This window comes from Monodon monoceros, unplaced genomic scaffold (assembly GCF_005190385.1).
Source record: "Monodon monoceros isolate NGI ecotype Baffin Bay Population unplaced genomic scaffold, NGI_Narwhal_1 Super_Scaffold_21, whole genome shotgun sequence".
NCBI lineage: Eukaryota > Metazoa > Chordata > Mammalia > Artiodactyla > Monodontidae > Monodon > Monodon monoceros.
The window spans coordinates 52,249,020-52,275,472 of NW_021703778.1; the positions used below are offsets into that span (position 1 = coordinate 52,249,020).

Genomic DNA, 26,453 nt, shown 5'->3' on the forward strand with positions numbered 1-26,453 from the left:
TGCATGAGGGGGTGTCCTAAAGGCCACTGGGAACCCAGGACCACACAAGATGAAATAGGGCTTGTGTTTTACAGCATATGAGTAAATAGACAGGTTGGGCCATGGAAACAGAAGAATTTTCAGAGAAGAAACCCGGGAGTGAGACGAGAAGGCAAAACACCGGAGGGCCTGATGTTCTGTTGGCCCAGCTGTGCCTCTGGGTCTGTGTGGCTTTGAAAGGGTCCCAAGTCTCAGTTCAACCCCCTACAGAATAAGGAAAAATATATGTCCAACCTCCCCAAGGGAGAGTACACCACACACCTCAAGAGGCTAAAATAATAGGTATTAGCGTCTTCCTAATGTGAGAGGAAAGGAAGGGTCTGGTGAGAGAAGAGCACAGGAAAACACAGGTTTATAGAGTGAAGGACAGTGAACACTTGTAGAGGGAGTTCATGCCCCAGTGTTTAGAGGCCAAGGGATTAAGATGAAGGACAATGAGGGGAAGTGGGTCTGACCGGGCTGATCCTTGACAATCAGGGACCAGCTTTTACAAACAGGTAACAGAGACAGTGCAACAGCCTGAAGCCATGAGCCCCGCGTGCTGCTGACCTGACACAGAGAACAGTGATCCCTACTCCAAGACATCTGAGAAGGAAAGGAGAAGGGTGGCCAGTCAGGGTGTCAGGAAATGTTCTGCTCCTTGCCCTAGAATTTCCCAGTGGCCCAAAGCAGAAGTAACTTGCCCTGAATACAGGGACCTTTTAAATCGGTCCTTGCCCACCTTTTAGGTCTATTCTTCTGAGATATCATCACACATTTTTTACACTACTTCATTCTGACTCCTATTTTCATATTTTTGCACATTTTTGTCCCTATGTCTAGAACATCCTTGCAACTCCCCCTCGCAACTCCCCCTCACCCCACTAGCCACACCTCCTCAAGACCCAGCTCAGACAGCCCTCCATCACTCCTTCTGTTAACCCAGTCCCCTGCCCACCAGCCCAAGAAGACAGGCCCCCACTGTCGTATTCCTAAATATGCCTGCCTCCATTTCCATGACATGCGGGTCCATGGATGGTGTTTATGCACCAACTAAAGTTCTTTCAGGTAACTGTAAATTGATGAAGGGATGGAGCAAGTGGGGAGAAAAAGATGGTTAAGTGAAGGGCTGAGAGGGGAAGGGCAGGAGGTTGTCATCCTGGCTGACAGGCCTGCTCCCATGATCACTGCTTAGTTATTTAAATTAACACACAGGGAGATGAGCCAAACAGATCTTCGTCTTGCCTCCCCCACCTTGTTTAATAACATACTTTCAGTTGGAAAATTAAGGTTCAGCCCCTCACCACCACCCCCATACACCCGCACAGGCTTACATGTTGCTCCGACTCCGGCACTGACATCCTGTGCAATGTCCTTCCACAAGCTCAATACTGCGCTAGGAAAACAGAGAGCAGGGAGGGAGGAGGAGTATGTCCTCCAGACATCTGTACAATTGTCTGTTTTCCAGGCAGGGCCAAGCACAGCTTGTGCACTTAGAGGCCGATGGAGCACCCCCGCTGCAGGTGACCACAGGGGCGGGGAGGCCGGCAGACCCCCATCAGGACTGCTCTGTCATCTGCTGTCCCCTCAAGCCCACTGTTCAGGGCTTGGCCTCTGCCATTTGGCACCCAGGGAAAGGGTTTAGCAATGTGCTAAAAGTCAAACCAAAATGTCGAGTGTGATTGCATCTTCGTCTGCACTTAGCAGCCTCAGGGCTGCACAGTCTGAGCATAGTTAAAATGAAATTCAACCTTCCTCTGACCCTTTCAGGAAACCCTGGTGCCCTTCAGGTGTCCCCATGCATTCATTCCTTCAAACTATTATCTGCGGAACAGCACTGCTTTGCAAGACAGATCTGGGAATCGTTTTTGACACTTCTCACACACATATCTCTCCATTTCAATTCTACCAGCAATCCTGGCAGTTCTCCCTCCAAAATGAGTCTACCCATTTTGTTCTTTGGTTTTGCCTCCGGCATATCTGCCCTCGTCTCCTGCCTGGATGTGGCACGGTGCTCTTAGGAGCCCTTAGGTGCCCCTAAGAGCACTGTGATCCCAGTCAGAAGCCTGAATCCTCCAAGCCCTGTTTTTTTCAGAAGGCAGCAGATACCTAACCTTAAACCCGTGCACTTCACTCCCCACATCAGCCCTTCCTCTGTTCCTTAAAATGCTGGCTCAGGACACCCAGCCAGTGCCACCTTTTCCTTCTGGCCACAATTGCAAAGTGACTTAGAGAAGTCTTTTCTGGGCCCATGCCCAACCTAAAGGGCCCTTCCTATTATTCTCTCCCATGTTCTTTTTCTTCTCTGTGCTTTAATGTTAATAGAAAATAACATTTCCTCTGTTTATATTTAAAGGTCTGTTTATTGACCTTATTAATATTGTCTGAAGCACTATGGGAAAGAAATTAGATTCAACTGGAAAAAAATACATTCAATAATAAAAATTAGATTAGCAATGTTTATTATTTTTTGTTGGATGTCTTTACAAATATTTAGTCTACTTGATCATTAGTACATTTAAAATGCTTTTTAAAAACATCATTTAAAGATTTAAAAAAATTTTTTAATATTTTTTTACAAAAAGATTGTAGGGGAGTGACATCATCATTTTGAAGCTGCCAGTCTCCTTCCCCTTACAAAGATCAACAATTAAATTGCTATTCATGAATAAAAACAGCTCTGGGAGATCTGGAGCCCACTTTCCACTTCCAGGAAAGGAAGAGTTGGGTGAGTGATCAGGTTCCCCAGCTATTCTGGGCACCGTGCAAAAGTACTGCTTCACTTATAACCAACCAAGACTGGCAAAGCTGATGTACAGACATGGCTAGAAACAGAAAGAAAAGCAGGGGCTACTAGGAGCAGCCAGACAGCAGAGTGATAGTGCCCTGCTCTGTAGACAAAACCAGCAGATGCTGCCACTGATGAAACCAAAGGTGGCACTGCCACCATCAAACCCCTGTAGATTTCTCCAGCTTTCACCCCATAGGTATTTCACTGACTCCAGCCACCTGGGTCTTTCCTCGGTCCCTCCCCTGTGCCCCTGCCAGAGCACAGGCACCACACCAGCAGCCATCCCAGGCTTCTGTGGCTACATGAGTTCCAGCCTAGACACCCACTGCTGATGCTCACCACCATGCACGCACTGGAGGCCAGCCCCTCCAGTGGGGTTGTGCATGTTGCCAGCCTCCACTACAGTGTGCACACTCGGGGAGACTGTGTAGCCATACGAAACCACATGAGAGCCAAGGCCGCCACAACTGCTGGTGGGCTCAAATTGGGCCCTGTCTTCTGTCACTGACCTGCACCACTGTGCTCCCTGCAGCTGGCCACTCCCCTCCAGCCGTGCACCAGCAAGCCCCCAGCCAGACCCGTCATCTGTCTCCACTGCTGCACCCATGGCATGATCCAGCAACCCCTAGTGCACACAGACAGACAGAACCCTGCCCCTGCTGCTTGTCCTGGCCTCCACCACTACATGTGTGTCTGCAACTGACCCCTGCAGCTGAGTGTGTGCACACCACTGGCTCTGGCCACCACCACAATTCATAAGTCCTTATCCAACCAAATTACTTGATGTAAATGTAAACAGATTGAATTCTCTAATCAAAAGATAGAGAGTAGGTGGATGGATTGAAAAACAAGAACCAATCATATGTAGCCTACAAGAGACTCACATTAACTTTAAGGGCACACACTGGCTCAAAGTGAGGGAACAGAAAACGATATTCCACGAAAAGAAAGCAGAGATAACTGTATTTACACCAGAAAAATAGATTTTAAACCAAATCTGTAACAAAAGACAGACAAGGTCATTATATAATGATAACAGGTCAATTCATCAAGATGATATAACAATCCTAAATATATATGCACCCAACATCAGCACACCTAAATGCATTAAGCAAATACTAACATATCTGAAGGGAGAAATAGACAGTACAATAACAGTAGGGTATTCAATACCCCACTTTCAACAATATACACACATCCAGACAGGAAATGTATAAGTAAAGTTGGACTAGAACCATACTTTAGATCAATGGACCTAACATGCACGTACAGAACACACCACCCAAGAGCAGCAGAACACACATTCTTTCCAAGTGCACATGGAACATTCTCCAGGATAGATCATGTGATAGGACACAAAAAGTCTTAGCAAACTTAAGAAGAGTGAAATCATACCAAGTATCTTTTCTGACCACAATGGTATGAAACTAGAAATCGATGACAGGAAGAAAACTGAAAAATTCATGAATATCTAGAAATTAAATAACACTCTCTTGAATGACCAATAGGTCAAAGAAGAAATCTAAAGGGGAATCAAAAAATATCTTGAAGCAAATGAAAATGGAAATACAACATACAAAATCTTATGGGATGCTGCAAAAGCAATGCTAAGAGGGAATAAGAGGGAAGTTTATAGACAAATGCCTAGACTAAAAACAAACAAAAAAGAGATCTCAAATAAACACCCTAACTCTACACCTCAAGGAACTAGAAAAAGAACAAACTAAGCCCAAAGTTAGCAGAAGAATGAAATAAAGATCAGAGCAGAAATTTTAGAAAGAGAGACCAGGAAAAAACAAAGATTAACAAAACTAAGAGCTGTTTTTTTTTTTTTTTAAAGATAATCAAAACTGACAAACCTTTAGCTAGACTAAGAATAAAAGAGAGAAGACAAATAAATAAAATCAGAAATGAAAGAGGAAATGTTACAACTAATATCACAAAATACAACGAATCATAAAAGACTACTATGAACAACTATATGCCAACAAATTTAATAACCTAGAAGAGATGGATAAATTCCCAGAAACATACAACCTACCAAGACTGAAATAGGAAGAAATAGAAAGTATGAACAGATGAAAAATGAGCAAGGAAATTTAATCATTATCAAAAACCTCCCAACAAAGTAAAGCCTAGGACCAGATGGCTTCAATGATGAATTCTACCAAAACATAAAAAGAACAATGAACACCAATCTTTCTCAAACTCTTCCAAAAAACTGAAGAGGAGAGAACACTCCCAAATTCATTTTACAAGGTCAACATCATCCTGATACCAAAGCCAGGTAAGGACATTATAAGAAAACTAGACCAATATCCCGGATTAACTTAGATGCAAAAATTCCTAACAAACATTAGCAAACCAAATTCAACAGCATATTAAAAAGATCATACACCATGATCAAGTGGGATTTATTCCAGTGATGCAAGGAATCAATAAATATGATACATCACATAAGTAGAATAAAAGATAAGAATCATATGTTTATCTCAACAGAAGTATTCATTGAAAATGAATTCATCCTTTCATGATAAAAACATCTAACAATTTCAGTATAAAACATGCCTCAACATAATAAAGGCAATATGTGACAGGACCACCACTAACATCATACTCAACAGTGAAAGTCTGAAAGCTTTTCCTCTAATATCAGGAACAAGACAAGAGTGCTCACTCTGACCACTCCTATTTGACATAGCTACCAGATGTCCTATCCAGAGCAATCTGGCAAGAAAAAGAAATAAAAAGCACCCACATTGGAAGGAACTAAAATTGTCTTTTTTGTAGATGATATGATCTTATATATAGAAAATCCTAAAAACTCCATCAAAAACTTGTTAGAACTAATCAGTGAATTCAATAAAGTTGCAAGATACAAAATCACATACAGAAATCTGTTGCATTTCTATACACCAATAAAAAATCTGAATAATAAAGAAAAAAATCCTATTTTCAATAGCACAAAAAACAAAAGTACTTAGGAATAAATTTATCCAAGGAGGAGAAGGATCTGTTCACTGAAAAGAACATGATTTTGATGAAAGAATTTGAAAAAGACACAAACAAATGGAAAAAAAACCACGTTCACGGATCAGAAGAATCAATATTGTTAAAATGTTCATGTTATCCAAGGTTGTCTGTATATTCAATGTGATCCTTATCAAAATTCGAAAGGCATTTTTCACAGAGATAGAAAAACAATACTAAAATTTGCATGGAACAACGAAAGACTGAATAGCTAAAGCAATCCTAAAAAAGATGAACAAAGCTGGAGGTGTCACACTTCCAGATTTCAACCATATTACAAAGCTATAGTAATCAAAGCAGTATGGCTTTGACTTAAAAATAGAAACAGACTAATGGAACAGAATTGAGAGTCCAGAAATAAACCCTCAAATATACAGTAAATTAATATTTCATAGGGGAGCCAAGAATACTCATTGGGAAAAGAACAGTCTCTTCAATACTTGGTGTGGGGAAACCTGGATAACCACATGCATAAGAATGAAATCAGATCCCTATCTTACACGATTCACAAAAAATTAACTCAAAGTAGATCAAAGATTTAAACATAAAACTGCTAGAAGAAAACACAGGGGAAAAGCTCCTTGACATTGGTCTTGGCAACCATTTCTTGGATATAACAACAAAAGTAAAAATTAATAAGGGGGACTCCACAAACTAAACTGCTTCTGCACATCAAAAGAAATAATTATTAAAATGAAAAGGCAACCTATGAAACGGGAGGAAATATTTGCAAATCATATATCTGATAGGGTTTATTTTCCAAAATATATAAAAAACTCATACAACTCAATAGCAAAAAACAAACAATCCAATTTTTAAAATGGGCAGAAGAACTGAAAAGACATTCTCCCAAAGAAGACATACAGATGGCCAACAGGTACATGAAAAGGTGCTCAACATCCCTAGTTACTAGGGAAATATAAATCAAAACAACAATGAGATACCACCTTACACCTGTCAGAATGGCTATCATCAAAAAGACAAGAGATAACAAGTGTTAGAAAGGATGTGAAGAAAAGGGAGCACTCCTACACTGTTAGTAGGAATGTAAGTTGGTGCAGCCACTACAGGAAACAAAGTATGGAGGTTCCTCAAAAAATTAAAAATAGAACTACGATATGATCCAGCAATCTCACTTTGGAATATTTCCAAAGGAAGTGAAAACTAGCTCCAAGAGATATCTGCATGCCCATGTTCACTGCAGGGTTTTTTCACAATAGACAAGATATAAAAACAACCTAAGTGCTCTTTTCGGGATGACTGGATAAAGAGGATGTGATATATATACATACATGTACATTAAACACAAAATTATTCAGTCATGAGAAAGAAGATAATTCTGTTATTTGCAATAACTCGGATGAACCTTGAGGGCATTATGTTAGACAGAGAAAGACAAATATTATATGGCTAAAAAAGCCAAACTTATAGAAACGAGAGTAGACTTGTGATTATCAGGGGCTGGGAGGTGGGTGAAATGGGGGAAATGTTGGTAAAAAGGTACAGACTTCTAGTTAAAAATGAATAAGTTCGGGGCTTCCCTGGTGGTGCAGTGGTTGAGAGTCCGCCTGCCGATTCAGGGGACACGGGTTCGTGCCCTGGTCCAGGAAGATCCCACATGCCGTGGAGCAGCTGGGCCTGTGAGCCATGGCCACTGAGCCTGCGCGTCCGGAGCCTGTGCTCCGCAACGGGAGAGGCCACAGCAGTGGGAGGCCTGCGTACCACAAAAAAAAAAAAAAAAAAAAAAAAAAAAGAATAAGTTCTAGCTATCTAATGTGGAAGCACAGTGATTATATTTATAATACTGCATTACATACTTGGAAGTTGCTAACAGAGTAGACCTAAAACGTTCTCACCACAGAAAAAGATATGGTAATTATGTGAGTGATGGAGGTGTTACCTAATATGATGGCGGTCATCATTTTGCAACACATAAGGTGTCAAAATCAACAAATTGTACACCTTAATCTTATACAGCGTTATATGTCAATTACCCTAATAAAACTAGAAAGCAAATATACAAAAAGCATTGTATCATAAACGCTTTAACTTTTTTCAAAACTATTCTAAAATTTTACTGAAATCCGAGGATACCTGGTATCCTCTGACTGTCATCCCTTCTTTGTATGTGTTACAGCAAAAAGCTGGCTATTGCTGGTCTATGCGCTGTGTGTGCAACTATGATCAGGGCCAATAGAAAAATATGACCCTTAAGAAACGTTTCTGTTTCTGTTGGATTGGGCTGGGTTTCCAACGGAACTTTCTGTGATGATATGAATGTCCTGTATCTGTGCTGTCAGATACTGAAGCCCTTCTTTGACTAGCTATTGACCACTTAAAATGTGGCCAGTATGACTGAGAAACTGAATTTTAAATTTTATTTAACATTAAGTTCAATGTTTTATTTAATCTTAAATTTAATGTTAAGATGCAGTAGCTAACCCTGTATCTTAACATTAGAGATAGCACAGATTATAGGAAAAACAAAACCCAAAACTCATGATTTCATGCCACTTGGGAAATATTTTAAGCACTGATGACTTGGTGCCTTCATTCTTCTCCATAAGTATCAGACATATGCATAATCATTTTCAGGGTAAATACAGAAATCCTCAGGGCATTAGCCACATAACTGAGAGACAGTGACCTCTCTGAATTTTATACTATGCAAGGTACTTGTCTGACATTTATAGATTATCTCAAACTCAAAGCATGGACAGATGATTATGCATGAGCTGAGACCACCAATTTCAGCAACCTAGAAGGAACCTTCACGTTTCCCCAGGTGAGGAGGCGGGAGGACTTCTTCAGCAGCCTTTCGACACTGAGTCAGCACCCAGTTGTCCCAATGACTTGGTGGAAGGTACAGACCAGTTGCGTGCGGGTGAGGGTGTGGGGCTAAGGACGGATTTACAGGCTCTGAGAAACCTCAGGTCGGTTGCAGACATGCTAAGTGCGTCTCATGGGAAAACTCTCCAGAAGCGCAGCACTTCGCTCTCACTGAAAAGTGTTTCGGTGAAACCAGAGTTTCCTTGGGTCTGCTACAAGGCACTCCTGAGCCCATTCCCCCTAAATGTAAGTGGATGGGGCGCCACCTGGTGGTGACCGTTTTCACCCATGTTGGCTGAATAGAGTGCATAGATGAAGGCTGTATGTTTCTTAGACATTATGTTAAAGTAGGTATAGGCAGGTGAGTTGGGCATATGGGCTTTATTGATGGACTAATTCCTGCATATTCATTTTCACCTACCTCATCTATGAACAGGGATAATGATGGTACCAACCTCTTAGGGTGTTTTGAGGGTTATATGAGTTTATACTGCTAAAGTGTCTGGCAAGTAATAAAAGCTATATACCTTTTTGAAAAGCAATTAGCAGCCCAGGTCAAGAGGTTTTTTCCATTTGACATTACTGAGGGCCTGGACCTTACCTTTGTGAGGTTGGGAATGGTGTTTGGGACCAAGTCCCCAGCCAGCAGCTGCCTGGGACTTTCCACAACTGCCTCCAAGGAGAGGTTACTAGAGATTCCTCAACATTGTGTGAGCTATGGCCCTGAGCTTGCAGGTGGCTCCTTTTCAAGAAAGTCCCTGCCTGGACAGGGAAGCCCGAGACTCCAGCCCAGGAGAGCACGGTGCCAGGAGCCTAGGACTGAGTGTCTGACAACCTTTGTGGGGTCATAACCTAAAAAGACAAAAATGTGCTGGAGTTGCCCATTTGCAAAGGATGATGTGGTCCAATCTAATGGTCCAAAAAGTCTAGACTAACTGGAGTGAACTGACCCAGGATAATTCCAGTCATGTTTTCAAACCAAATAGGCAAGAAACCTGTATTAAAATGTCCTCATGTGTATCCCCAAAGTACAATTTTTTAGCCAAACATAAACTTGAATCAATATAAAACTGGCAGAAACCTAAGCACTGAGCATGTTTGTGGAAGAGAAATTTTCTAGATCTCCCTTCTAAATCCCTGAAGCTAAGGACTAAGCAGGGAAACGGCCTAGATTAAGGAATGTGGTCTGTTCATTACCGTATACTCCTTCACAAACGTGCAGTAAATTCCTCTTGAGGGCCAGCCCAGGAGCCAGGCACCCAGAGTCCATGGAGTGTATGAAATTACACAGAATCATGCATGATCAAGACGTGGGCCCCTCCCCAAGATGCTCAGAAGTTCAACCAGGATATCAGACCCAGGTGGCCAACGCTCCAGACAAGATGACTTGGGGCTGCGACCGGAGGACCCTGAGCTGAGCCAGGTGCCAGTGGGCTGGCAGAGCAGGAAGCTTCAGGGAGCCGTCTGGGGAAGTCTGGGTGCCCATGCCCGAGGAAACCGAGAGAGGGCAAGGGTGCACACCTGATGGGGAGATGGAGGTGAGGGCTGTGCTCTACAGCCAGGTTCCCAGACTCCCCCATTTAGGAGCAAAGGTCATCTTCAGTCAACTCAGCTCACAAGCTGTTCTGTGAGACTCGTTTCACAGAACAGCTTGTGAGCTGGTGTGACTATAAATCTCAGGCTAACTGTTACACATAGACTTTTCTATTGTTGATCACACCTCATGTAGCAAAATGGGCTGATGCTTCATTTTCAGTTTCACAGGTAGAGTGTCAGTGAGGGAGTAACAGAGACCATCCCTCTTCCCCCTGTTGGAGGGAAGGGAATTGGTACAGTTTTTCTAGACAGCAACGTGGAAATACATATTGAAAGGCTTATCTTTTGGCCAATTCCTGGAATTTATCCAGTAGGTAGAATTATATGCTTGCATGGCAATATTTATCACCGAGGACAAAAATGGAAATGACATGAAATTTTTTAGAGACTATATAATGACAGGATACTGACCTGATGGAATTTGATGGATCACAATATTTGAGAACAATGTTTGATGACAGGAAAAAGATGTTCAATATATTTCAAATTATAAAGCTATTTACAAAACAATTTTCAGAGAATGAGACCACTCAAAAACTACAGGAGAGTATGTGTGGACACACACAGATATACACATGTGTATGCAGGTGTGCCCACACACACAGACACACGTACATGACGCACACCAAACCATTAACATTGATTTTCTTTGGTCTGAGTGCCATAACTGTATTCCATATTTGGTGATTTTCCATGTTTTACAAATATTTAAATAATACATTGATTCTTGTCATTAACATAAATGTTATCTTAAAAAATTCAAGATATGGCCAATATATCTGTTGGTGTCATGAAAGACTTTTAAAATTATTATTATTTATTTATTATTTATGTTTAGTTGCCTTGGGTCTGTTGCTGTGCGTGGGCTTTCTCTAGTTGCGGCAAGTGGGGGCTACTCTTCGTTGTGGTGCGCGGGCTTCTCATTGTGGTGGCTTGTCGTGTTGTGGAGCACTGGCTCTAGGCACGCAGGCTTCAGTAGTTGTAGCACGTAGGCTCAGTAGTTGTGACTCGTGGGCTCTGGAACACAGGCTCAGTAGTTGTGGTCCACAGGTTTAGTTGCTCCACAGCATGTGGGATCTTCTCAGACCAGGGCTCGAACCTATGTCACCTGCATTGGCAGGTGGATTCTTAACCACTGAGCCACCGTGAAAGACATTTTTAACCAGCACTGGTGTTATAAGTAGGGATGTAGACACTCTCATACACATACCAGTGTTTAGTTAAAAACTTCTACTTACATATGTATAACTTTCTTCAAATATATTGCCCACAAATCAAACATGTAACATGTATATAATTTCCTTCAAGTAAGTTATTTATGCCATAACTTCATGGTGGTGTCAGCCAATCGCTATGCAAAAATGTGACTGTGCTGCCTCCCAGTGGCCATTCAAGGAATAGCTGTATATACAATCACGTTTTCAAACTGACATTCTCAGACCCTGCAGCTACACTGTATTGAGAGAAAGTTAATAAACAAACAAGGACCTTCAAGATGGCGGAGGAGTAAGACTTGGAGATCACATTCCTCCCCACAAATACATCAAAAATACATCTACATTTGGAACAACTCCTGCAGAACACATACTGAACACTGGCAGAAGACCGCAGACTTCCCAAAAGGCAAGAAAATCCCCATGTACCTGGCCGTGTGGCTGACAGGGTCTTGGTGCTCTGGCCTTGTGTCAGGCCTGAGCCTCTGAGGTGGGAGAGCCGAGCTCAGGACATTGGACCACCAGAGACCTCCCAGTCACACATAATATCAATCAGCAAGAGATCGCCCAGAGATCTCCATCTCAAGGCTAAGACCCAGCTCCACCCAACGGTCAGCAAGCTCCAGTGCTGGACGTCCCATGCCAAACAGCTGGCAAGACAGGAACACAACCCCATCCATTAGCAGAGAGGCTGCCTAAAACCAAACTAATTTCACAGACACCTCAAAACACACCACCAGATGTGGACCTGCCCACCAGAAAGACAATATCCAGCCCCATCCACTAGAGCACAGGCATCAGTCCCCTCCACCAGGAAGCCTACACAAGCCACTGAGCCAACCTCACCCACTGGGGGCAGACACCAAAAGCAACAGGAACTACAAACCTACAGCCTGTGAAAAGGAGACCCCAAACACAGTAAGTTAAACAAAATGGGAAGACAGAGAAATATGCAGCAGATGAAGGAGCAAGGTAAAAACCCACCAGACCAAACAAATGAAGAGGTAATAGGCAGTCTACCTGAAAAAGATTTCAGAATAATGATAGTAAAGATGATACAAAATCTTGGAAACAGAATGGAGAAAATACAAGAAACATTTAACAAGGAACTACAACAACTAAAGAGCAAACAAACAATGATGAACAACATAACAAATGAAATTAAGAATTCTCTAGAAGGAATCAATAGCAGAATAATGGAGACAGAAGAACGGATAAGTGACCTGGAAGATAAAATAGTGGAAATAACTACTGCAGAGCAGAATACAGAAAAAAGAATCAAAAGAACTGAGGACAGTATCAGAGACCTCTGGGACATTAAACACACAGACATTCGAATTATAAGGGGTCCCAGAAGAAGAAGAGAGAAAGAAAGGGTCTAAGAAAATATTTGAAGAGATTAGAGTTGAAAACTTCCCTAATATGGGGAAGGAAATTGTCAGTCAAGTCCAGGAAGCACAGAGAGTCCCATACAGGATAAATCCAAGGAGAAACATGCCAAGACACATATTAATCAAACTATCAAAAATTAAATACAAACAAAAAATATTAAAAGCAGCAAGGGAAGATCAGGAAACTTCCATAAGCCTCTCAGATAGCCTCATCCACCACAGGGCAGACAGCAGAAGCAAGAAGAACTACAATCCTGCAGCCTGTGGAACAAAAAGCACAGTCATAGAAAGATAGACACGATGAAAAAGCAGAGGGCTATGTACAAGATGAAGGAACAAGATAAAACCCCAGAAAAACAGCTAAATGAAACAGAGATAGGCAATCTTCCAGAAAAAGAATCCAGAATAATGATAGTGAAGATGATCGACGACCTCGGGAAAAGCATGGAGGCAAAGATCGAGGAGATGCAAGAAATGTTTAACAAAGATCTAGAAGAATTAAAGGACAAACAGAGATGAAAAATACAATAACTGAAATGAAAATTACACTAGAAGGAACCAATAGCAGAATAACTGAGGCAGAAGAACGGATAAAAGTGACCTGGAAGACAGAATGGTAGAATTCACTGCTGTGGAACAGAATAAAGAAAAAAGAATGAAAAGAAATGAAGACAGCCTAAGAGACCTCTGGGACAACATTAAACGCAACAACATTCGTGTTATAGGGGTCCCAGAAGGAGAACAGAGAGAGAAAGGACCCAAGAAAGTATTTGAAGAGATTAGAGTAGAAAAATTCCCTAACATGGGAAAGGAAATAGCCACCTAAGTCCAGGAAGCACAGAGAGTCCCATACAGGATAAACCCAAGGAGAAACATGCCAAGACACACAGTAATGAAATTGGCAAATATTAGAGACAAAGAAAATTTATTGAAAGCAGAAAGGGAAAAACGACAAATTGTTTAAGTATAAGTATATCATGCCACTCCCATAAGGTTAACAGCTGATTCCTCAGCAGAAACTCTACAAGCCAGAAGGGAGTGGCATGATATACTTAAAGTGATGAAAGGGAAGAACCTACAACCAAGATTACTCTACCCAGCAAGCATCTCATTCAGATTTGATGGAGAAATTAAAACCTTTACAGACAAGCAAAAGCTAAGAGAATTCAGCACCACCAAACTAACTTTACGACAAATGCTAAAGGAACTTCTCTAGGCAGGAAACACAAGAGAAGGAAAAGACCTACAATAACAAACCCAAAACAATTAAGAAAAAGGTAAAAGGAGCATACATATCAATAATTACCTTGAATGTAAATGGATTAAATATTCCAACCAAAAGATATAGACTGGCTGAATGGATACAAAAACAAGACCCATTTATATGCTGTCTACAAGAAACCCACTTCAGACCTAGGGACACATACTGAATGAAAGTGAGGGGATGGAAAAATATATTCCATGCAATGGAAATCAAAAAAAAGCTGGAGTAGCAATTTTCAAATCAGAAAAAATAGACTTTAAAATAAAGACTATTCTAGGAGACAAAGAAGGACACTACATAATTATCAAGGGATCAATCCAAGAAGATATAACAGTTGTAAATATTTACGCACCCAAAATAGGAGCACCTCAATACATAAGGCAACTGCTAACAGCTCTAAAAGAGGAAATCAACAGTAACACAATAATAGTGGGGGACTTCAACACCTCATTTACACCAATGGACAGATCACCCAAACACAAAATTAATAAGGAAAAACAAGCTTTAAATGACACAACAGACCAGATAGATATAATTGATATTTATAGGACATTCCATCCAAAAAAAGCAGATTATACTTTCTTCTCAAGTGTGCATGGAACATTCTCCAGGATAGATCGTATCTTGGGTAACAAATCAAACCTCAGTAAATTTAAGAAAACTGAAATCATATCAAGCATTTTTCTGAACGCAATGTTATGAGATTAGAAATCAATTACAGGGAAAAAACGTAAAAAACACAAACACATGGAGGCTAAACAATACATTACTAAATAACCAAGAGATCACTGAAGAAATCAAAGAGGAAATAAAAAAATACCTACAGACAAATGACAATGAAAACATGATGATCCAAAACCTATGGGATGCACCAAAAGCAGTTCTAAGAGGGAAGTTTATAGCTATACAAGCCTACCTTAAGAAACAAGAAAAATTTAAATAAACAATCTAACCTTACACCTAAAGGAACTAGAGAAAGAAGAACAAACAAAACCCAAAGTTAGCAGAAGGAAAGAAATCATAAAGATCAGAGTAGAAATAAATGAAATAGAAACAAAGAAAACAATAGCAAAGATCAATAAAACTAAAAAGCTGGTTATTTGAGAAGAGAAACAAAATTGATAAACCATTAGCCAGACACATCAAGAGAAAGAGGGAGAGGACTCAAATCAATAAAATTAGAAATGAAAAAGGAGAAGTTACAACAGACACCGCAGAATTACAAAGCATTCTAAGAGACTACTACAAGCAACCCTATGCCAATAAAATGGACAACCTGGAAGAAAAGGACAAAATCTTAGAAAGGTATAACCTTCCAAGATGGAACCAGAAAGAAATAGAAAATATGAACAGACCAATCCCAAGTAATGAAATTGAAACTTTGATTAAAAATCTTCCAACAAACAAAAGTCCAGGACCAGATGGCTTCACAAGTGAATTCTATCAAACATTTAGAGAAGAGTTAACACCCATCCTTCTCAAACTCTTCCAAAAAATTACAGACGAAGGAAAACTCCCAAACTCATTCTATGAGGCCACCATCACCCTGATACCAAAACCAGACAAAAATACGACAAAAAAAAAGAAAATTACAGGCCAATATCACTGATGAATATAGATGCAAAAATCCTCAACAAAATACTAGCAAACAGAATCCAACAACACATTAAAATGATCATACACCATGATCAAATGGGATTTACTCCAGAGATGCAAGAGTTCTTCATTATATGCAAATCAATCAATGTGATGCACCATATTAACAAATTGAAGAATAAAAACCATATGTTCATCTCAATAGATGCAGAACAAGCTTCTGACAAAATTCAACACCCATTTATGATAAAGAAAAAACTCTCCAGAAAGTGGGCATAAAGGGAACCTACTTCAACATATTAAAGGGCATATATGACAAACCCACAGCAAACATCATTCTCAATGGTGAAAAACTGAAAGCACTTCCTCTAAGATCAGGAACAAGACAAGGATGTCCACTCTCAGCACTATTATTCAACATAGTTTTGGAAGTCCTAGACATGACAATCAGAGAAGAAAAAGAAATAAAAGGAATCCAAATTGGAAATGAAGAAGTAAAACTGTCACTGTTTGCAGATGACATGATACTATACATAGAGAATCCTAAACATGCCACCAGAAAACTAATACAGCTAATCAATGAATTTGGTAAAGTTGCAGAGTACAAAATTAATGCACAGAAATCTCTTGCATTCCTATACACTAATGATGAAAAATCTGAAACAGAAATTAAGGAAACACTCCCACTTATCATTGCAACAAAAAGAATAAAATACCTAGGAATAAACCTACCTAAGGGGCTTTCCTGGTGGTGCAGTGGTTGAGAGTCCGCCTGCCGATGCAGGCAGGTGATGCGGGTTCATGCCCCGGTCCAGGAGGATCCCACATGCTGCGGAGCACCTGGGCCCGTGGGCCATGGCCACTGAGCCTGCGCGTCTGGAGCCTGTGCTCCGCAGCGGGAGGGGCCACGGCAGTGAGAGGCCCGTGTACTGCAAAATAAAAAAAAACCTACCTAGGGAGACAAAAGACCTGTATGCAGAAAACTATAAGACACTGATGAAAGAAATTAAAGATAATACCAACAGATGGAGAGATATACCATCTTCTTGGATTGGAAGAATCAATATTGTGAAAATGACTAGACTACCCAAAGCAATCTACAGATTCAATGCAGTCCCTATCAAATTACCAATTGCATTTTTCAAAGAACTAGAACAAAAAATTTCACAATTTGTATGGAGACACAAAAGACCCCGAATAGCCAAAGCAGTCTTGAGGGAAAAATAACGGAGCTGGCGGAATCAGACTCCCTGACTTCAGACTATACTACAAAGCTACAGTAATGAAGACAATATGATACTGGCACAAAAACAGAAATATAGATCAATGGAACAGGATATAAAGCCCAGAGATAAACCCACGCACCTATTGTCAACTAATCTATGACAAAGCAGGCAAGGATATACAATGGAGAAAAGACAGTCTCTTCAATAAGTGGTGCTGGGAAAAGTGGACAGCTACATGTAAAAAATGAAATTAGAACACTCCCTAACACCATACACAAAGATAAACTCAAAATGGATTAGAGACCTAAATGTAAGACTGGGCACTATAAAACTCTTAGAAGAGAACTAGGAAGAACACTCTTTGACATAAATCACAGCAAGATATTTTTTGATCCATCTCCTAGAGTAACGGAAATAAAAACAAAAATAAACAAATGGGACCTGATGAAACTTAAAAGTTTTTGCACAGCAAAGGAAACCATAAACAAGACAAAAAGACAACCCTTAGAATGGGAGAAAATATTTGCAAATGAATCATTGGACAAAGGATTAATCTCCAAAATCTATAAACAGCTCATGCAGCTCAATATTAAAAAAAACAAACAACCTGATCCAAAAATGAGCAGACCTAAATAGACATTTCTCCAAAGAAGACATACAGATGGCCAAGAAGCACACGAAAAGTTGCTCAACATCACTAATTATTAGAGAAATGCAAATCAAAACTACAGTGAGGTATCACCTCACACCAGTCAGAATGGGCATCATCAGAAAATCTACAAACAACAAATGCTGGAGAGGGTGTGGAGAAAAGGGAACCCTCTTGCACTGTTGGTGGGAATGTAAATTGATACAGCTACTATGGAGAACAGTATGGAGGTTCCATAAAAAACTAAAACTAGAACTACCATATGATCCAGCAATCCCACTACTGGGCATATACCCAGAGAAAACCATAATTCAAAAAGACACATGCACCGCAATGTTCACTGAAGCACTATTTACAATAGCCACGTCATGGAAGCAGCCTAAATGCCCACCGACAGGCGAATGGATAAAAAAGATGTGGTACATATATACAATGGAATATTACTCAGCCATAAAAAGGAGCAAAATTGGGTCATTTGTAGAGATGTGGATGCATCTAGAGACTGTCATACAGAATGAAGTAGGTCAGAAAGAAAAAACAAATATCGTATATTAACGCATATATGTGAAACCTAGAAAATGGCACAGATGAACCGGTTTGCAGAGCAGAAATTGAGACACAGAAGTAGAGAAAAAACGTATGGACACCAAGGGGGGAAAGCGGCTTGGAGGTGGTGGTGGTGGTGGTGGTGGTGGTGCTGGTGTGACGAATTGGGAGACTGAGTTGATATGTATACACTGATGTGTATAAAATGGATGACTAATCAGAACCTGCTGTATAAAAAGATAAATAAAATTAAATTTAAAAAAAAAGCAGCAAAGGAAAAGCAACAAATAACATCCAAGGGAATCCCCATAAGGTTAACAGCTGATCTTTCATCTAAAGCTCTGCAAGCCAGAAGGCAGTGGCAGGACATTTTTAAAGTGATGAAGGGGAAAAACCTACAGCCAAGATTATTCTACCCAGCAAGGATCTCATTCAGATTTGACAGAGAAATTAAAATCTTTACAGACAGGCAAAAGTTAAGAGAATTCAGCACCACCAAACCAGCTTTACAACAAATGCTAAAGGAACTTCTCTAGCTGGGAAACACAAGAGAAGAAAAGGACCTACAAAAACAAAACCAAAACAATTAAGAAAATGGTAATAGGAATATGCATATCGATAATTACCTTAAATGTGAATGGATTAAATGCTCCAACCAAAAAACAGGCCCACTGAATGGATACCAAAACAACACCTGTATATATGCTTTCTACAAGAAATGAACTTCAGACCTAGGGACACATACAGACTGAAAGTGAGGGAATGGAAAAGGATATTCAATGCAAATGGAAATCAAAAGAGGGCTGGAGTAGAAATTCTCATATCAGACAAAATAGACATTAAAATAAAGACTATTACAAGAGACAAAGAAGGACACTACATAATGATCAAAGGATCAATCCAAGAAGAAGATATAACAATTGTAAATATTTATGTACCCAACATAGGAGCACCTCAATACACAAGACAAATGCTAACAGTAATAAAAGGGGGAAATCAATAGTAATACAATCATAGTAGGGGACTTTAACCCCCCACTTTCACCAATGGACAGATCATCCAAAATGAAGATAAATAAGGAAACATAAGTTTTAAATGATACATTAAACAAGACGGACTTAATTGATATAGGACATTCCATCCAAAAACAACAGAATACACATTTTTCTCAAGTGCTCATGGAACATTCTCCAGGATAGATCATATCTTGGGTCACAAATCAAGCCATGGTAAATTTAAAAAACTTGAAATAGTATCACGTATATTTTCTGACCAGAATGCTATGAGACTACATATAAATTACAGGAAAAAATGGTAAATAATACAAACAGATGGAGGCTAAAAAATATGCTACCAAATAAGCAAGAGATCACTGAAGAAATCAAAGAGGAAATCAAAAAATACCTAAAACCAAATGAAAATGAAGACACGACGACCCAAAACCTATGGAATGTAGCAAAAGCAGTTCTAAGAGGGAAGTTTATAGCAATACAGTCCTACCTCAAGAAATAAGAAAAGTCTCAAATAAACAACCTAACTTTACACAAAAGCAATTAGAGAAGGAAGACCAGAAAAAAATGAACATTAGCAGAAGGAAAGAAATCATAAAGATCAGAGCAGAAATAAATGAAAAAGAAATGAAGGAAACAATAGCAAAGATCAATAAAACTAAAAGTTGATTCTTTGAGAAGATAAACAAAATTGATAAACCATTAGCGAGACTCATCAAGAAAAAAAGGGAGAAGACTCAAATCAGCAGAACTAGAAATGAAAAAGGAGAAACAACAACTGACACTGCAGAAATACAAAGGGTCATGAGAGACTACTACAAGCAACTATATGCCAATAAAACGGACAACCTGGAAGAAATGGACAAATTCTTAGAAAAGTACAACCTTCTGAGACTGAACCAGGAAGAAATAGAAAATATAAACAGACCAATCACAAGCACTGAAATTAAAAGTGTGATTAAAAATCTTCCAACAAACAAAAGCCCAGGACCAGATGGCTTCACGGGCAAATTCTATCAAACCTTTAGAGAAGAGCTAACACTTATCCTTTTCAAACTCTTCCAAAATATAGCAGAGGAAGGGACACTCCCAAACTAATTCTACGAGGCCACCATCATCCTGATACCAAAACCAGACAAAGATGTCACAAAGAAAGAAAACTACAGGCCTGTATCACTGATGAACATAGATGCAAAAATCCTCAACAAAATAGTAGCAAACAGAATCCAACAGCACATTAAAAGGATCATACACCATGATCATCTGGGGTTTATCTCAGGAATGCAAGGATTCTTCAATATATGCAAATCAACCAATGTGATACACCATATTAACAAACTGAAAAATAAAAGCTATATGATAATCTCAATAGATGCAGAAAAAGCTTTCAACAAAATTCAACACCCATTTTTGATAAAAGCCCTCTAGAAAGTACGCATAGACGGAAGTTACCTCAACATAATAAAGGCCATATACAAGAAACCCACAAGCAACATTGTTCTCAATGGTGAAAAACTGAAACCATTTCCTCTAAGATCAGGAACAAGACAAGGCTGCCCATTCTCACTGCTGTTATTCAACATAGTTTTGTAAGTTTTAGCCACAGCAATCAGAGAAGAAAAAGAAATAAAAGGAATCCAAATTGGAAAAGAAGAAGTAAAACTGTCACTGTTTTCAGATGACATGATACTATATTAGAGAATCCTAAACATGCTACCAGAAAACTAATAGAGCTAATCAGTGAACTTGGTAAAGTAGCAGGTTACAAAATTATTGCACAGAGATCTCTTGCATTCCTATACACTAATGATGAAAAATCTGAAAAAGAACTTTAAGAAACACTCCCATTTACCATTGCAACAAAAAGAATAAAATACCTGGGAATAAACCTACCTACAGAGGCAATAGACCTTTATGCAGAAAACTATAAGACACTGATGAAAGACATTAAAGGCGACACAAGTAGATGGAGAGATATACCATGTTCTTTGATTGGAAGAATCAGTATTGTAAAAATGACCATACTACCCAAAGCAATCTACAGATTCAATGCAATCCCTATCAAACTACCAATGGCATTTTTCACAGAATTAGAACAAAAAATTTCACGATTTGTATGGAGACACAAAAGACCCCAAATAGCCAAAGCAATATTGAGACATAAAAATGGAGATGGAGAAAGCAGGCTCCCTGACTTCAGACTATACTACAAAGCTACAGCAATCAAGACAGTATGGTACTGGCACTAAAATAGGAATATAGATCAATGGAACAGTATAGAAAGCCCAGAGATAAACCCACGCACATATGGTCACCTTATCTTTGATAAAGGAGGCAAGAAATACAATGTAGAAAAGATAGCCTCTTCAATAAGTGGTGCTGGGAAAAATGGACAGTTACATGTAAAAGAATGAAATTAGAACACTCCCTAACACTGTATACAAAAATAAAGTCAAAATGGAATCAAAACCTAAATGTAAGGCCAGACACTATAAAACACTTAGAGGAAAACATAGGCAGAACACTCTATGACATAAATCACAGCAAGATCCTTTTTGACCCACCTCCTAGAGTAATGGAAATAAAAACAAAAATAAACAAATGGGACCTAATGAAACTTCAAAGCTTTTGCACAGCAAAGGAAACCATAAACAAGACCAAAAGACAACCCTCAGAATGGAAGACAATATTTGCAAACGAAGCAACTGACAAAGGATTAATCTCCAAAATATACAAGCAGCTCATGCAGCTCAGTATCAAAAAAACAAACAAACTAATCCAAAAATGGGCAGAAGACCTAAATAGACACTTCTCCAAAGAAGACATACAGATGGCCAAGAAGCACATGAAAAGCTGCTCAACTTCACTAATTATTAGAGAAATGCGAATCAAAACTACAATGAGGTATCACCTCACACCAGTCAGAACGGCCATCTTAAAAAAATCTACAAACGATAAATGCTGGAGAGGGTGTGGAGAAAAGGGAACCCTCTTGCACTGTTGGTAGGAATGTAAATTGATACAGCCACTATGGAGAATACTACGGAGGTTCCTTAAAGAAGTAAAACTAGAACTACCATATGACCCAGCAATCCCACTACTGGGCATATACCCTGAGAAAACCATAATTCAAAATAAGTCAAGTACCACAATGTTCATTGCAGCACTATTTACAATAGCCAGGCCATGGAAGCAGCCTAAATGTCCATTGACAGAAGAATGCATAAAGAAGATGTGGCACATATATACAATGGAATATTACTCAGCCACAGAAAGAAAGGAAATTTAGTTATTTGTAGTGAGGTGGATGGACCTAGAGTGTGTCATACAGAGTGAAGTAAGTCAGAAAGAGAAAAACAAATACCATATGCTTACACACATACATGCAATCTAAAAAAAATACAAACAAAAGGTTCTGATGAACCTAGAGGCAGGACAGAAATAAAGACACAGGCGTATAGAATGGACTTGAGGACACAGGGAGTGGGAAGGGTAAGCCGGGACAAAGTGTGAGAGTAGCATTGACATATATACACTACGAAATATAAAATAGATGGCTAGTGGGAAGCAGCCGCAGAGCACAGGGAGATCAGCTCAGTGTTTTGTGACCACCTAGAGAGGTAGGATAGGGAGGGTGGGAGGGAGATGCAAGAGTGAGGGAATATGGGGATATATGTATACATGTAGCTGATTCACTTTGTTATACAGCATAAACTAACACAACATTTTAAAGCAATTATACTCCAAGAAAGATGTTTTAAAAAAAGAAATTAACAAATAGTGGTTCTAAGAGATTAAAGCAGAACAACAAAGTACTCATGACTGCTCTATGATCAAGTTCAGACTCGACCTTAAGTGAGCCTAACTCCAAATTCCATGCTCTTTTCTCTTCCTATCACCCCAATTCAAAGCAGTGTTTTTCACTAATAATGAAAATCTAAACAGGGTATAAACAATCATAAAATATGCCTTTCTCAAAATAAAAATAGCATGGGGGAATTCATAGTGTGCCAGAGTGACAATGCAGAGTGACCCCACTCTGTCCAGTGCTCTTTTCCCAAGTGCAGGGCATTCTATTACCCATGATGGCACAGTCACCGGCACTCTCAAATGTCTGCCCACAGGCGTGGACATGGTGATGCTGGGTGGAACAGCAGCCAGGTTTTCTGATACCATGTTGTACTAGCACAGCCTGCCTTCTAGTAATTCCTTTCTTGCCTGTTGTGGTTTCCGACACCAGAAACTAAGTAAGAGAGATTGGCTCTTCTGCCAGGGACCCAAAGGCCAGGGGAATAAGCCCTAAGGTGGTTCTCACAAGAGTCTGCACCTTCCAAGGGTGTGGAGGAAATGGAGATGAGAGCTGGTCACTATCTCCCAGTTCACTTGTTATAAAGAAAATGTGTCATGAGATTTGGCATGTGCCCTGAGAGATGTGGTCACCCAGGACTGCTTGGGCTTGCTGGGGAGTGAAATCAGAACTTGCTGCTACTCAGTGATGACCTAAAGTTCTACCCAGCAAAAAAACCAAACAATTAGCAAGCCTGGCCAGAAAGACAGTCATTCAGTCCTTGGGTGGACTGAAGTCAGGCTCTGGGTTCTGTGCCTCTTCCTTCTCCAGCTCTGGCAAGGATGACCGAGGAGACTGCTGTGCTGAGGGTCCCCTTGAGGATGCCTGGCCACCAGCCTGACATCCGAAGCACAACTCTGGGGATGGTTCTATAAAACATATCATTTTGTTTGCTACAAGAACATCCTGGAAGAAACTGCTTGGTACTTTACGTGTCCTCTGCTTGACAGTCCAACAGGAAATGTCTGTCGCTTTCTTTGGGCTTACCCTGAACAGCTAGTGACTTTTATCATTAGATCCTGTAAACAGATTACACACGGGTGGTAGAAAGTTCTTCAGAACTGAAATTGTAGATCACTTCCAGGCAAGCACCTAATAAGGCTTTTTAGAAAAGACATTTTGGAAGCAAATGGCATCAATGGCTTATGCTTCCTTGGCTTTTTTGGAATCACCTATTTAAATAATTCCAACCATCTGAATTGTGTGTGTTTTTGAATATTACCTTAAATGATTTCTGGAGCATGGTGGGGATTTTACATAAAGAATCCCTCCCATGTACCATAATCGCTATAGAGTTACTTTTTAGAAGTTGCTAACAGTACTTTTTCAGACATTTCTCAACATTTGTCTCAGGTTAAAACAACATTTGTCTCAGGTTAAAACAACATTTGTCTCACGTGAACCCTAGTTTGTTCTTCATGTTCATGTTCCATCTTTTTAGGTAGGTCCAAAGTCTGAATAAAAATTTTAAAATATAATTTTAGTTGAAGACTGTATGGAATTTTTATATTTTTTCCAATGTTTGGTATCATAAGCCATATGACAAGAGAAACCTTTGTGCATAAAGCTTAGTCCTTATTCCTAATTTCCTTAAGATGGACATTACGTAGAAATTACTGGGTCAAAGTATATCACTGCTTTTATAAAGCTTGGCAGGAGTGACCCAAGTGCTAAACAGAAAGGCTGTACCTCTGGATGCTCAGTGACAGGGTGGGACCTGGACGGGGCTGTGTGTGTGATCCGTCCTATCACCAGTTAATTCCTATTGCCATTTTGCTGTCTTTGCTAAATCAGTAGATTAAAATGCTATCAAATTACAGCTATAGCTCCATCATATTAAAATTCCTAACACTTTCAAATGGAACTATTTCCACTTTCCAAATGTTTTATAAGACTGAAAAAGAAAATTGGTCATCAACTTTGCAACTCATTAGCAGCAGGCTTCCTCTACATAAACAAGGACAAATTACTGCTGACAAGTTGCTCTGGGTCTCACCATCTTCGGCATGACACTAACAAAGGTAAGACAAAGGCCATTATATGTCTAATAATGTTGCATCCCTCCAATTTTCAAATGTGGTGGATTAAACAAGGAAATTGCTCATACCTGAACTCAAATTCCTGCTGCCCCCCTCTCTAGCTGTGTGACCTTGGGCTGATTACCAAACAACTCTGAGCCTCAAGCTGTTTGTTGGTTAATGGAAATGGTGTCCCCTAGCTGGCTGGGCTGTCTGAGGACTGAAGGGCTGTCTGTGTTTGTGAAGTTGCCTGGTACACAGGCACTCATTAAGAGGCCCCTCTGCTGCCTCTTCCCCTTCTAGACCAGGGGTTTATCTCACCATCCTGTCCAAGCAATTGTGCATGGGATGAAGCATCCCATTGTCTTAGGTGATGGACCTAACTGATCTCTGCAGGATAGGAACCAGGTGTGAATCAAGGGCAATAATCCATGGGGATCAGGGGTATTTTTATTCTATGAACGGAACACAGAACGGTAGGCCCACACAGTGCCCCCACTGTGGGGACCCCTGGCATCCTCCAGGATGTGGAACTCATCTCCATACCTGCTCTGCTCACAGGGCTGAACAAAGTGCTCTTGATTTCATTGCCCAGGCTTCCTTTTCCATAGAATGATGGCAAAGGACTAACTGCTGACCCTTAAGATATTTCTCAGCTTTTCACATACTCTCTGCATGGAGAAGGCACTGTCTCAGACACTGATGTGATGTTCACAACTCTTGTCTCCCTCTATGGGTGAAACACCTCCCAGATCAATGTAGGGAAAAGGGAAGAGTGAGGACTGGAACAAAATGCCAAGGTGTGTGCAGAGATCACTGACCAGAATCCTTATTGGGTTGTTATAAATCGAGACCTTTTGTCAAATAGGTTTGGGACACAATGTGCCAAAGCATTCCTCAAAATTATGTTAGGACATGCAGCCTCTGAAGATGACTGTATCAATATTATTTTCCACTATGATTATTCTTTTAAATATAAAGTTTATTGTGAAGAATTGTAACTAAGATAGAGAAATTCCAATAACAGCTACATAAATGCATGTGCTTTTTTTTTTTTAACTTGACTTTAGTGCCTTTTTTCTTTCTTTTTTGTTAATTTAAAAAATATTTTCTAAAGTCTACTTAGGCCCACCATGGAACCTGAAAAGCTATAAAGGAGTCTCTCTGACTGGTCAATTTACTGATTTACTCAGATGCAATGAAAAATTCAGAATTTTTTTTAAAAATGACTAATGATCATTTTAAATGAGAAATACTAAATTTTAACCTCAGCATTTGAAATGTTATCAAACCATACAAGAAACAGACTTTTAAAAAGTCAAAAGCGTTGCACAATTGCAACAAAAAAGCATTCTCCTTAGATTTTTAAAATAAAATTTCTTTTAAAATAAAATTTCCCTAACTTACATTATCTGGGTCACTCTTCCA

General features: G+C 39.8%; 1 protein-coding gene across 3 annotated transcripts in view; it reads right to left on the bottom strand.

Annotated features, from left to right (window-relative positions):
* Positions 1 to 26,453, bottom strand: part of GABRA5 (gamma-aminobutyric acid type A receptor alpha5 subunit) — a 102,842-nt gene that overhangs the window by 58,882 nt on the left and 17,507 nt on the right. The gene's annotated exons all lie outside the window — the stretch shown is intronic.